The sequence below is a fragment of the Salvelinus namaycush genome, chromosome 29, assembly GCF_016432855.1.
Source record: "Salvelinus namaycush isolate Seneca chromosome 29, SaNama_1.0, whole genome shotgun sequence".
In the NCBI taxonomy this organism is placed as follows: domain Eukaryota; kingdom Metazoa; phylum Chordata; class Actinopteri; order Salmoniformes; family Salmonidae; genus Salvelinus; species Salvelinus namaycush.
Genome location: NC_052335.1, coordinates 16,933,848 through 16,948,508, shown reverse-complemented (window position 1 = coordinate 16,948,508; position 14,661 = coordinate 16,933,848).

The window sequence follows — 14,661 nt, the reverse complement described above, 5'->3', positions numbered from 1 at the left end:
TACGGCAACTGCACCGCCCTCAGTCGCAAGGCTCTCCAGAGAGTGGTGCTGTCTGCACAACGCATCACCGGAGGCAAACTGCCTGCCCTCCATGACACCTACAGCACAGGAAGGCCAAAAAGATCATCAAGGACAACAACCACCCGAGCCACTGCCTTTTCACACCGCTATCATCCAGAAGGCAAGGTCAGTACAGATGCATCAAAGCTGGGACCGAGAGATTGAAAAACAGCTTCTATCTCAAGGCCATCAGACTGCTAAACAGCAATCACTAACTCAGAGAGGTTACTGCCTACATTGAGACCCAATCACTGGACACTTATAAATGGATCACTAGTCACTTTAAGCAATGCCACTTTAAATAATGCCCCTTTAATAATGTTTACATATCTTACATTACTCATATCACATGTATATACTGTATTTTATACCATCTACTGCACCTTGCCTATGCCGCTCGGCCATCACTCATCCTTATACTTATATGTAAACATTCTCATTCACCCCTATAGATTTGTGTGTATTAGGTAGTTGTTGGGGAATTGTTAGATTACTTGTTAGATATTACTGCACTGCCGTAAATAGAAGCACAAGCATTTCACTACACTTGCATTAACATCTGCTAACCATGTGTATGTGACCAATAAAATTTGATTTGATTTGAAAAAAAAGGAGTTCCCACATATGCTGAGCACTTGTTGACTGCTTTTCCTTCACTCTGCGGTCCAACTCATCCCAAACCATGTCAATTAGGTTGAGGTCGGGTGATTGTGGAGGCCAGGTCATCTGATGCAGCACTCTATCACTCTCCTTGGTCAAATAGCCCTTACACAGCCTGGAGGTGTGTTCTGGGACATTGTTCTGTTGAAAAACAAATGATAGTCCCACTAAGCGATGGGATGGCATATATTTCCACCGGTCTAATGTCCATTGCTCGTGTTTCTTGGCCCAAGCAAGTCTCTTCTTCTTATTGGTGTCGTTTAGTAGTGTTTTTTTTGCAGCAATTAGACCACGAAGGCCTGATTCACGCAGTCTCCTTTGAACAGCTGATGTTGAGATGTGTCTGTTACTTGAACTCTGTGTAGCATTTATTAGGGCTGCAATCTGAGGCTGGAAACTATAATGAACTTATCCTCTGCAGCAGAGGTAACTCTGGGTCTTCCATTCCTGTGGCGGTCCTCATGAGAGCCAGTTTCATCATAGCGCTTGGTGGTTTTTGAGACTGTACTTGAAGAAACTTTGAAAGTTCTTGAAATTTTCCAAATCGACTGACCTTCATGTCGTAAAGTAATGATGGACTGTTGTTTCTCTTTGCTTATTTGACCTGTTCTTGCCATAATATGGACTTGGTCTTTTATCAAATAGGGCTATCTTCTGTATGCCACCCCTACCTTGTCACAACACAACTGATTGGCTCAAATGCATTAAGAAGGAAAGAAATTCCACAAATTAACTTTTAACAAGGCACACCTGTTAATTGAAATGCATTCGAGCTGACTACCTCATGAAGCTGGTTGAGAGAATGCCAAGAGTGTGTAAAGCTGCCATCAAGGCAAAGGGTGGCTAGTTTGAAGAATCTCAAATATAAAATATATATTGATTTGTTTAACACTTTTTAGGTTAGTACATGATTCGATATGTGTTATTTCATAGTTTATATGTCTTCACTATTGTTCTAGAATGTAGAACATTTAAAAAATAATGAAAAACCCTTGAATGAGTAGGTGTGTCCAAGCTTATGACTGGTACTATATATATGAAAGTATTCACCTCCCTTGGCATTTTTCCTATTTTGTTGCCTTATAACCTGGAATGAAAATTGATTTTTTGGGGGACTGGGATTTTTGCCCATTCTTCAAGGCAAAAGTGCCCCAGCTCCTTCAAGTTGGATGGGTTCCGCTCGTGACCAGCAATCTTTAAGTCATACCACAGATTCTCAATTGGATTGAGGTCTGGGCTTTGACTAGGCCATTCCAAGACATTTGAATGTTTCCCCTTAAACCACTCAACTGTTGCTTTAGCAATATGCTTAGGGTCATTGTCCTGCTGGAAGGTGAACCTCTGTCCCAGTCTCAAATCTCTGGAAGACTGAAACAGGTTTCCCTCAAGAATTTCCCTGTATTTAGCGCCATCCATCATTCCTTCAATTCTGACCAGTTTCCCAGTCCCTGCCAATGAAAAACATCCCCACAGCATGATGCTGCCAACACCATGCTTCACTGTGGGGATGGTGTTCTCAGGGTATTGAGAGGTGTTGGGTTTGCACCAGACATGACATTTTCCTTGATGGCCAAAAAGCTAAATTTGAGTCTCATCTGACCAGAGTACCTTCTTCCATATGTTTGAGGAGTCTCCCACATGACTTTTCGCAAACACCAAACATGTTTGCTTATTCTTTTCTTTAAGCAATGGCTTTTTTCTGGCCACTCTTCCATAAAGCCCAGTTCTGTGGAATGTACCACACGGCTTAAAGTGGTCCTATAGACAGATACTACAATCTCCGCTGTGGAGCTTTGCAGCTCCTTCAGGGTTATCTTTGGTCTCTTTGTTGCCTCTCTGATTAATGCCCTCCTTGCCTGGTCTGTGAGTTTTGGTGGGCGGCCCTTTCTTGGCAGGTTTGTTGTTCTTTCCATGTTTTAATAATGTATTTAATGGTGCTCAGTGGGATGTTCAAAGTTTCTGATATTTTTTTATAACCCAACCCTGATCTGTACTTCTCCACAACTTTGTCCCTGACCTGTTTGGAGAGCTCCTTGGTCTTCATGGTGCCACTTGCTTGATGGTACCCCTTGTTGCAGACTCTGGGGCCTTTCAGAACAGGTGTATATATACTGAGATCACATGACAGATCATGTGACACTTAGATTGCACACATGTGGACTTTATTTAACTAATTATGTGACTTCTGAAGGTAATTGGTTGCACCAGATCTTATTTAGGGGCTTCGTAGCAAAGGGGGTGAATACATATGCACGCACCACTTTTCCGTTTTTTATTTCACCAATTTGGACTATTTTGTGTATGTTCATTACATGAAATCCAAATAAAAATCTATTTAAACTACAGGTTGTAATGCAACAAAATAGGAAATACACCAAGGGGGATGAATACTTTTGCAAGTCACTGTACATATACATTGAGTGTACTAAACATTAAGAACACCTTCCTAATATTAAGTTGCACCCCACCTCCCCTCCCCTTTTCCCTCAGAACAGCCTCATTTTGTCGGGGCATGGACTCTACAAAGTGTCGAAAGCATTACACAGCGATTCTGGCCCATGTTGACGCAACGCTTCCCACAGTTGTGTTAAGTTGGTTGGATGTCCTTTGGGTGGTGGACCATTCTTGAGCATGAAAAACACAGCAGCGTTGCAGTTCTTGACACAACCTGTGTATCTGGCACCTACTACCATACCCCATTCAAAAGCACTTAAATGTTTTGTCTTGCCCATTCACCCTCAGGTACGCAGACCCGCGAGCAACTGCGGCCCCTCATGAGTTCAGATTTGTGGCCCCTTCCCCCATCAAAGTTGACCATCTCTGCCTTAGGCCCTCTCACACATTCCTATACACGGCCCTCCCGAAAAAGCCTTGAATAAGCATAATTACACATGCAGTATGTACGTGTTTACTTTCATTGTAGAAGGAAAATGATCAAATAATTCAGATCATTTTACAGACTGTTTTTAAAGGTATCTGTATTCATGAAGTAGTCAGTCACAACCTTGTGCGGAGTGCTGGGTCACTGGCATGGCCCGATCATTAATATTGAATGGTTGGCTTCTGAGGTTTTGGCTTCAAGGCAATGATAAGGTCATGAACCCTACATGAAGTACACCCCTCTGAGAGCTCTGATGGTGGGGACCCTCCAGGAGACATACAAACACGCACATATACAAACACTGATTCATGCACGCACACACGCGCACGTGAACATGCACACACAGGAAGCAGGGAGAGGGTGTAGATGTGTTCCGTGTGGTGTTATTCGTATGGTAGACCTTCCATTTACAGTATTTTCTTAAATCACTTTGATATGTGAATTTTCTAGACTCAGCACAAAACTCCAAACTGATAACACTTGTAACACAGCCATTCAAAACCTTTCATTTTGCTTGTAGACATCATTCACCATACAAGCATTGGTCCAAAATATACGTTTACTGTGAAATACAATGAGTTGTAACGTATAAGCAGGGAGTCAGGAAGCAGGTGCAGAAGGAGAGTTTAATACTGAAACGATACAGAAGAACAAACATGAGAAGCGTACTGAAGTGAGAGAAAACAATACTGCCTGATTACTGAGGCTACTGAGGGCTATATGAAGGGAGAGTAATCAGGTTGGTGATGAAGTCCAGGTGTGCTTAATGATGGGGAGCAGGTGTGTGCAATGATTTTTGCCAGGTGTGTACATTGTGGGTTGCCAGGACCGGTGGTTAGTAGACCGCCGACGTTGAGCACCGGAGGGAGGGAGCAGGAGTAGGTGTGACATGAGTAATCTTTTATCCTGAAAAACTCCCGAATACTTAACGAATACAAGCATACCCATAACATGATCCAGCCACCACTATGCTTGAAAATATGGAGAGTGGTACACAGTAATGTGCTGTATTGGATTTGCATCAAACATAACACTTGTATTCAGGACAAAAAGTGAATTGCTTTGTCACATTTTCTACAGTATTACTTTAGTGCCTTGTTGCAAACAGGATGTATGTTTTGGAATATTTGTATTCGGTACAGGGTTCTCTCTTTTCACTCTGCCAATTATGTTTTTATTGTGGAGTAACTAAACTCAGCAAAAAAAAGAAACTTCCCTTTTTCAGGACCCTGTCTTTCAAAGATAATTCGTAAAAATCTAAATAACTTCACAGATCTTCATTGTAAAGGTTTTAAACACTGTTTCCCATGCTTGTTCAATGAACCATAAACAATTAATGAACATGCACCTGTGGAACGGTCGCTAAGACGCTAACAGCTTACAGACGGTAAGCAATTAAGGTCACAGTTATGAAAATGTTGACATTAAAGAGGCCTTTCTACTGACTCTGAAAAACACCAAAAGAAAGATCCCCAGGGTCCCTGCTCATCTGTGTGAATGTGCCTTAGACATGCTGCAAGGAGGCATGAGGACTGCAGATGTGACCAGGGCAATAAATTGCAATGTCCGTACTGTAAGACGCCTAAGACAGCGCTACAGGGAGACAGGATGGACAGCTGATGGTCCTCGCAGTGGCAGACCACGTGTACGAACACCTGCACAGGATCGGTAAATCCGAACATCACACCTGCGGGACAGGTACAGGATGGCAACAGCAACTGCCCGAGTTACACCAGGTGGAGGGTCCGTCATGGTCTGGGGCGGTGTGTCACAGCATCATCGGACTGAGCTTGTTGTCATTACATGCAATCTCAACGCTGTGCATTACAGGGAAGACATCCTCCTCCCTCCTGTGGTACCCTTCCCGCAGGCTCATCCTGACATGACCCTCCAGCATGACAATGCCACCAGCCATACTGCTCGTTCTGTGCGTGATTTCCTGCAAGACAGGAATGTCAGTGTCCTGCAATGGCCAGCGAATAGCCCGGATCTCAATCCCATTGAGCCCATCTGGGACCTGTTGGATCAGAGGGTGAGGGCTAGGGCCATTAACCCCAGAAATGTTGAGATCTTGCAGGTGCCTTGGTGGAAGAGTGGGTTAACATCTCACAGGAAGATCTGGCAAATGTGGTGCAGTCCATGAGGAGGAGATGCACTGCAGTACTTAATGCAGCTGGTGGCCACACCAGATACTGACTGTTACTTTTGATTTTGACCCCCCCCCCCCTTTGTTCAGGGACACATTATTCCATTTCTGTTAGTCACATGTCTGTGGAACTTGTTCAGTTTATTTCTCAGTTGTTGAATCTTGTCATGTTCATACAAATATTTACACATGTTAAGTTTGCTGAAAATAAACGCAGTTGACAGTGAGAGGACGTTTCTTTTTTTGCTGAGTTTTCAATGTTGGTTATCCGTCCTCAGTTTTCTCCTATCAAAGCCATTAATCGCTGTAACTGTTTGAAAGTCACCATTGGCCTCATGGTGAAACCCCTGAGCGGTTTCCCTTCTGCGGCAACTGAGTTAGGGAGGACGCATGTATCTTTGTAGTTACTTGTAGTTACTTGGTGTATTGATACACCATCCAAAGTTTAATAACTTTAATTAATAACTTGACCATGCTCAAATGTCTGCTTTAAAAAAAATATATCTTCCAATAGGTGCCCTTCTTTGCGAGGCATTGGAAAACCTCCCTGGTCTTTGTGGTTGAATCTGTGATTGAAATGCTCACTGCTCGACTGAGGGACCTTACAGATCATTTTATGTGTGGGGTACAGAGATGAGGTAGTCATTAAAAATCATGTTAAACGCTATTATTGCACACAGAGTGAGTCCATGCAACGTATTAGAAGGACATATTATTATTCCTCACTGCCACAGTTGTTATTATGTATATAAAGGAAAGGGAAGAGAAAGGGGATACCTAGTCAGTTGTACAACTGAATGCATGCAACTGAAATGTGTCTTCCGCATTTAACACCATTTCTATTTCTATTGTTGTCTTTATAACGTTTTCACATTTTCACTTAGTCCTGCGTGTTGGAGCTCGAAGCTTAAGATGTTCACGGTACCCTGCACTCACACCTGCAACCCTGTACATGTAAGTGTTAAACAGTAACAGTAGTAAAGCATACCCCAGCAACTTTATTTTGGATACATGTTTACTGTATACGGGATGCATTTCATTCTTGTTTTGGACTTTCTCGATTATTTGCGTATTGGTATTGTATTGATATTGTATTACTGCACTGTATGAGTTAGAAACACAAGTATTTCACTGCACCTGCTGTAACATCTTTAATCTGTGTATGCGACCAATAAACGTTGGTATGATTTGTTACATACAGTACATCCCTGATCTTGTCAATATCATCATCACCGTAGTACATTTGACTATATATATCATACTTTTTATGTTTCTAATTTACAGACATACATTTTCGCTATATAGTTCTCAGACTCTGTAATAGACAAGCCTGTTTACATGTAAAATCTTTATGTTCACCAAACGTTTAAGCAACAATCAATGAAGATCATTCGGATTATGTAATAGATTTTATAAAATAAATAAATAAGAGCATCGTTTCAAAAGTAATGTGAGAATTGCATTGTGAATAGCAATTACTTCATATGAACATGTATTGCAATATGAAACATGTATTTCTAGATTAAACACTCAGTGGGGTGTGGTGCCTGGAGAAGTGGATGTATAAAGCACCCTGTGTGAAAAATTATATGAGAAACAGTGACATACTGTTGGCCTAAATGGCCTAACATTATAAATCCCGCATTGGTCTTTCACCGTCAGGCCTACCCAAGCTGTACTGTGCAAGTAGGCTAATAGTAGGCTTACTATTGAAACAGACAAATGAGGATGTCAACTGAAAATTGTAAGGAGCCCCATGATAGTCACACAGCTGAAACGCAGCATGACAATCTTACCATAAGGATTCCCATAGCTGACTGTACAGTATGTGTTATCTCCTGATGGCACACAAAGGTAGGTATTATTATTCAAATATTGTGTACTTGTATAAATGTTCCCACAAATGATGGTGTTGGCAAGATATTCTTGCTAAAGGTACAAAAATACACGGCAACACTTTATTTGGATGATCCATCTGTAGATGCTCTACAGATTATTGTGAAGGAAAAATAATGTATTCACCTTATTTGTTTGAGATTAATAGTTAAGACATTTCTTTCCTTCATTCTGAGTGATCTAAGAGGAGTTTTTTTTAAGCTGGGGCTGGCAACTGATTAAGTGATGGCTAGGTAAAAACCTACAGCTGGCATTCCATAGATAAGATGTGGTAGGTGTCATCGAGATAGAGATAGCCTGGAGGAACAGAACAAAGGCCTCAGTATTCCTAATCTTCCTGACATCTGGGAGACAGCACCGGAGGCAGATGACCAGAGGATGAACCCAAGGTGGCTTATGGTGCCCCTATAAGGGGGGGGGGGGTGAACAGTCAAGACTGTTGGGCTGACGGTTGGTGTTGGCAAGATATTCTTGCTAAAGGTACAAAAAGTCTACGCACACGGCACAAAAATACACGGCAACACTTTATTTGGATGATCCATCTGTAGATGCTCTACAGATTATTGTGAGGGAAAAATAGCAATCTTGGTGTGAGGTATATAAGGAACAGCATGGTCTGTAAAGGGTAGGCTCTCAGCCTAACAGTCAAGACTGTTGGGCTGACGGTTTCATTATTGCAATAATTAATCAATATTAAATAAAGATGATTGTTTGAAGAAATGACCAAGTCTCTCTCAGTATTGAATTTCCACGACACTATCTACAGACTATCAGTAACATTTCAACGAACTATCTACTAACCCTAGCCCTAACCCTAACCTTAAGTCTTATCCTCTAAGGGATATTGTACCAGTGGACGCAAATGCAAATAGGCATTTCAACACAAAAAACATATTGCTACAACAATTTCTACCTACGAACGAGCGATAATAAATTGTTTGGTTAAATTTCCTCTCACTTTATGTGTGTCAGCATTACATTCTATTAGCAGGATATCAGCCAGAGAAGTGGGCTACAATAGCTTAATCTCCATCTCTTAACTGGATTATATCTCTCCTAGTCATCCACACAGCTCATAACGCAGATCTTGCAAAAAAAAATAATAATAACAGGGAGACGACAGAAATAAGTCTACCATTGCGTAAGTTGTTTGTCTGTTTCTAAATCTATTCATTTTTATCACAGTACATTTCAATTATGTAATAGTTGGTATTTTTTCCATAAGATCATCTTTACTTTAATAGCCACTGGAGTGCATGCAATTATTAAGCTGAAATGCCTGCAATAATATTGTATTGGAAACCCTCATTTGATTGTACAGACACAGACTGTGTGCGTAGACTCTCGATTGGTCAAACTCAATCTTCCACAAACGCAACAACATTTTAATGATAACATGGAGGATGGCTTAATAATGATGATTTGGGGTGAGTGATGAATAATACATTTTTCATGCAGTGTGTCTCAATTGTGTCTCAAATTACACCCTGTTCCCATGATAGTGCACTACTTTGACCAGACCCACATTGGGAATAGGGTGTAATTTGTGATTTGTCCATTTCTACCATTGATCGGCAAGCTCCTTGCAACCCAGACTCTAAGCACATTAGCCCATCTGAGGGACTAGTCAGCAACATCCCAGGGACCAGTGCCGGTCCTCGAACCGGGAGTTGAAAAACACTCAAGCTAGTGAATCTAAGTTCTATTTTCTTTTACTAGCAATATGGATCTTTGCACTCATTCTCATTTTGTGCATAGTGCTTCTACAGTATATGAAGTCACTGAATCTGCCTGCAACCAACCCTCCTGTAGGACCCACAGCTTGTGACACACGACAAGAGGATCAATAGAGCCACCACAGCGCTATAGATATTTAACTTCGGTATGATGGATGAATCTGACAAAATAGGTCTATGTTTGAACTGCATGACAGCACAGTATTCTCCATTCCGCCATCAGCAACTGCAGTGCAGAAAAACAGACAGACGTCATGACCAGTATGAGTAGGAATGGAGTTATTGACACTGTTAGACTGTCTCAGCTCAGAAAACCCAGCACTGTGTGTTTCAACCGGATACATAGGTCTTCTGTGAGTCATTAACAGTCTGGAGTGAGCTATGAGTAATTTATTAAACGAGATTTTTCATGTGTAGAGCTGAAAACAGATTTTCCAGCAAGCAGCTCTGAGGAGAGTTGAAGCCTGTTTTCAGCTCGAGAAGGGCCTTAGAAACTCCTCCATATCATCTGACAAGCTATGTGTGTGAACCCCTTTGAAGCTCGCTGGGAGCTCTGGAACAGAAGGAGCACACTTATGTTACTGAATCATTGTGTTGTTAGTGCTTTCTTTACTCAGCTGACTGCAATTTCTCTGATGCATTTCTGCTACTTCGTAAATGCAAAATTGATTCACAGATCCTATCCACTTGTGATATTTGGCTTTGTAAACAAAGAACCTTCATGATTGTGTCCATACTGAAAGACTAATGAAATGACACATTTTGTGAATAACAGAATAACACGTTAGGGTGGATTGGAGTACTTCCATTTAAACAGATTCACAGTCCAAGAGTCAGCTTAATCAGAGTGTGTGCAAGACCCCCATTATTATTGTGATGTATAAAATGTGAACATCCCATATGAAAATATACTACAGTTTACTATAGAATATTATAGTACTTACTATCAAATTCTGTAGTAAACTATAGTATACAGTAGAATACTATACTGCACACTGTAGTATCCCATGATTGTGTAGTGCTTACTATATACAGTGCATTTGGAAAGTATTCAGACCCCTTCCCTTTTTCACATTTTGTTACGTTACAGCCTTATTCTAAAATGTATTAAATAAAAAATGAGACAGGATTGTGTCGAGGCACAGATCTGAAGGTCACAAAGAACAATGTGGCCTCCATCATTCTTAAATGGAAGAAGTTTGGAACCACCAAGACTCTTTCTAGAGCTGGCCATCGGGGGAAAATGGCTTTGGTCAGGGAGGTGACCAAGAACCCGATGGTAACTCTGACAGAGCTCCACAGTTACTCTATGGAGTTGGGAGAACCTTCTAGAAGAACAACCATCTCTGCAGCACTCCACCAAATCAGGCCTTTATGGTAGTGGCCAGACGGAAGCCACTCCTCAGTAAAAGGCACATGACAGTTTGCTGGAGTTTGCCAAAAGGCACCAAAAGGACTCTCAGACCATGAGAAACAAGATTCTCTGGTCTGATGAAACCAATATTGAACTCTTTGGCCTGAATGCCAAGCGTCACGTCTGGAGGAAACCTGACACCATCCCTACGGTGAAGCATGGTGGTGGCAGCATCATGTTTTAGGGTTGTTTTTCAGCTGTAGGGACCGGGAGACTAGTCAGGATCGAGGGAAAGATGAACAGAGCAAAGTACAGAGAGATCCTTGATGAAAACCTGCTCCAGAGCGCTCAGGACCTCAGACTGGGGTGAAGGTTCACCTTCCAACAGGACAAGGACCCTAAGCACACAGCCAAGACAATGCAGGAGTGGCTTCGGGACAAGTCTCGGAATGTCCTTGAGTGGCCAAGCCAGAGCCCGGACTTGAACCCGATCGAATATCTGGAGAGACCTGAAAATAGCTGTGCAGCAACGCTCCCCATCCAACCTGACAGAGCTTGAGAGGATCTGGAGATAACAATGGGAGAAACTGCCCAAATATAGGTGTGCCAAGCTTGTAGTGCATACCCAAGAAGACTCGAGGCTGTAATCACTGCTAAAGGTGCTTCAACAAAGTACTGAGTAAAGGGTCTGAATACTTTTGTAAATGTGATATTTTTAGATATTTCAATTAAAACCTGTTTTTGCTTTGTCATTATGGGGTATTGTGTGTAGATTGACGAGGGGGAAAAAAACAATTCAATACATTTTAGAATAAAGCTGTAACGTAACAAAATGTGGAAAAGGTCAAGGGGTCTTTTACTACAGTATTTATACTATAGTTAACTGTAAATACTACAGTGAATACATATCATAGTATACTATAGTACTTTTTCATGTGGAATGTCTGTCGTGTTAGGTCGAAAGAGGAAGCTAAAGATTGCTGTTGACACCCTTTCAACCCTGACTGGGAGAAGATGGCACCCTCACAGTGAGGCATTAGCCTAACACAAAGACACAATTCAATAACACATGCCCGAAATCGATCCAGAACATTCTTTGATGTGACATTGTTACTGGCTCCCTTGTATTAGCAGCCCAAGAAAACAAGAGGGGAGAAGTGAAGGAGAAAAAAAAACTCCAAATGCTTCATTCTCCCTGCTGCTGCCTGATAATTGAAGTGAAGCAGCAGACAGTGAGCATATGTGAGACAGCCAGGCAGAGAGAGAGATAGAGAGAAAGAGAGACAACGAGAGAGAGAACCTTCGCACTAGTGTGCATGTTCTGCCAGTTTCAGCATGCAAAGGTCCCATGCTGCACAACAGAGCTGAAGGAATGTGGTGACTGGTTTAGGCACCATTTGAAATAGAAGCCAGGTATACTTTAGTAGCGGCTGCTTTAGCTCTACAATACCCAGTTTGAGGGCCTGTAGATACAAGCCTTGTAGATACAAATAGACATGCAAAGTTTGAGGAAGGAAAGAGTTTTAGGAAAACCAACCAACTCCATATCCACTGCTTCCAAAAATCACCTGTGGTGAGTCCGTTATCTGAAGTGCTCGCTGTACATCCTCTTCCAAACTAACTTTGGATTTGGTGTGTGTGTGTGTGCTCTCTGTGGATAAACAGTGTACACTGTGCTTCAGGAAACAGGTGTTGTTAGGTCAGTGGTACAGTACAGTAGTTTGTCTCTGGGCACAGTAAGAGGTTGGCCCAGTGTATGTGTCTCAGCGACCATGGTTGGTACACTGCCCACTGGGCTGCAGCAGCACTGACCAGACAAGGAAACGGTGTACTTCAGACAGCCACTCACCTGTAAAATCTGTGGTATGGATGTTCACAACACAAAAAAGCAACTCTGGGAAGTCAAATAGACAGTGTAAACTGTAAAGGAAGCTCTGAGGACAAGTTGTTTGGATATTGGCAGATGCAAACAGATGATCATATTTAGCAGAAAACACTTCTTTAGGGCTTGAACAAAAAAAGCTGTTTGCGATTTTGTTCATACTAGTGAATCGGCATTTGAGTTCTATGGCTGCAATATCAATAGACCCTTATCTCTGGTATATCTTGGAATGAATCATTCAAGTCTACATTTAAATTGTGTGCAGTGCGATGGACATGCAGTATAATTCACAATGTCTGGTTTGGCAATACTCAGTATAGAAAACAGTCGGGCCCGAAACCTGGACCTACAGGCAGTGGTGAAGGCATTTGCACACAAAAAAGGAGGACTTCAGGACACCAGGGGAGTCTCTCAAGTTGGACTTAATTTTATTTATTTTAATATACCTTGAATATTGCAGCCCATTTGTGTAGGCTATTAACCAGACAAAACCCGTTGAGTTCAACAATAAATAGCTATTTGATGTGTAATTTTTATAAAATGCTTATAAATAGCAGCTAAATACATTATATAGCTATAGATAGTACACTGCATAATGAAACAATCCTAGGTAATCTAATATTTTGAGGGTGGACTGACTGTATTACTTGGCATTAATAGACTGGTTTTAAGCACAACTTTCTACCCAAGCTGGGAGAGAGCGCAAGGACGGCTCATGTCATGCAGGTTCAGGTAGCCTATACAGGATAGTAGTCCTGTATATACAGTATCAGATAAAAGTTTGGACACCTACTCATTCCAGAGATTTTCTTTATTTTTACCATTTTCTACATTGTAGAATAATGTGTAGAATAGTGAAGACATCAAAACTATGAAATAACACATATGGAATAATGTAGTAACCAAAAAAAGAGTTAAACAAATCCAAATAGATTTTACATTTGAGATTGTTCAAAGTAGCCACCCTTTGCCTTGATGACAGGTTTGCACGCTCTTGGCATTTGCTCAACCAGCTTCATGAGGTAGTCACCTGGAATGCATTTCAATTAACAGGTGTGCCTTGTTAAAAGTTCATTTGTGGAATTTCTTTCCTTCTTAATGTGTTTGAGCCAATCAGTTGTGTTGTGACAAGGTAGGGGTGGTATACAGAAGATAGCCCTATTTGGTAAAATACCAAGTCCATAACATGGTAATAAATGCACCTACCGCTGTAATAGAGCTCGCCAGCTTGTAGTCCTAAAAAATGTAAATTAGTTATCATTGTCTACCTCTGGTTTGTTGGGCATTCCTATGGGGGCCGGGCAAGAATGGAGTTTAGGGATATGCTGAAAATAAGGTCTGAGGTTAACACAGGCTTAGGAGATTTTATACGTTTTGTTCTGTGAGACAATATCAGTCAGTTAACATAACCTTTATGAATTATGAAGCCTTTATGTGTTCAAAATATGTCAGTTGCTAACCAGTCGCTAACTGTCAGAGAAATGGAACGACAACATCAGTTGCAAAATCTTTGTCACTACGCCAACCACGCAAACTAGGCTACAGTCCGCCAAAAAGCTAGTTACTATAGTTAGCTTTCTGCATACCAGCTCGAACGAAAACGCAAGGATTCTATATTGTTTTGCTCCAGGCTGCAACCATATCTCTCCTGCTGGGAGGTTCTCGTTTTGTCGGTTCCTGAACTAAGCTAAGCATGTTAGCTAGACTTAAAGGCATGCAAACTGAGCTGTAGTTGTATTTTTTTATATGTTAGCACATAGTTAGCTTTTTACTTGATTTGATCACATAAATGCTTAAAAATTCACATAAACTGATGTTAGCTGATGAGATTATATTTTATTATATAACAAAATGTATAATATCTCCTAAACCTGTATTTACCACAGACCCCTTAAAAAACATTAATTTCCCCATAGGCTTTGGCCAACAAGCCATTAGTGCCTACGAAAAGACGCCATTACTGTTGCTCTCTATGGTAACCCTAATCCTAACCCTTACCCTGATCTTGGCATAACCCTAGCTTCATGTCCACACCCGGGCTCAACC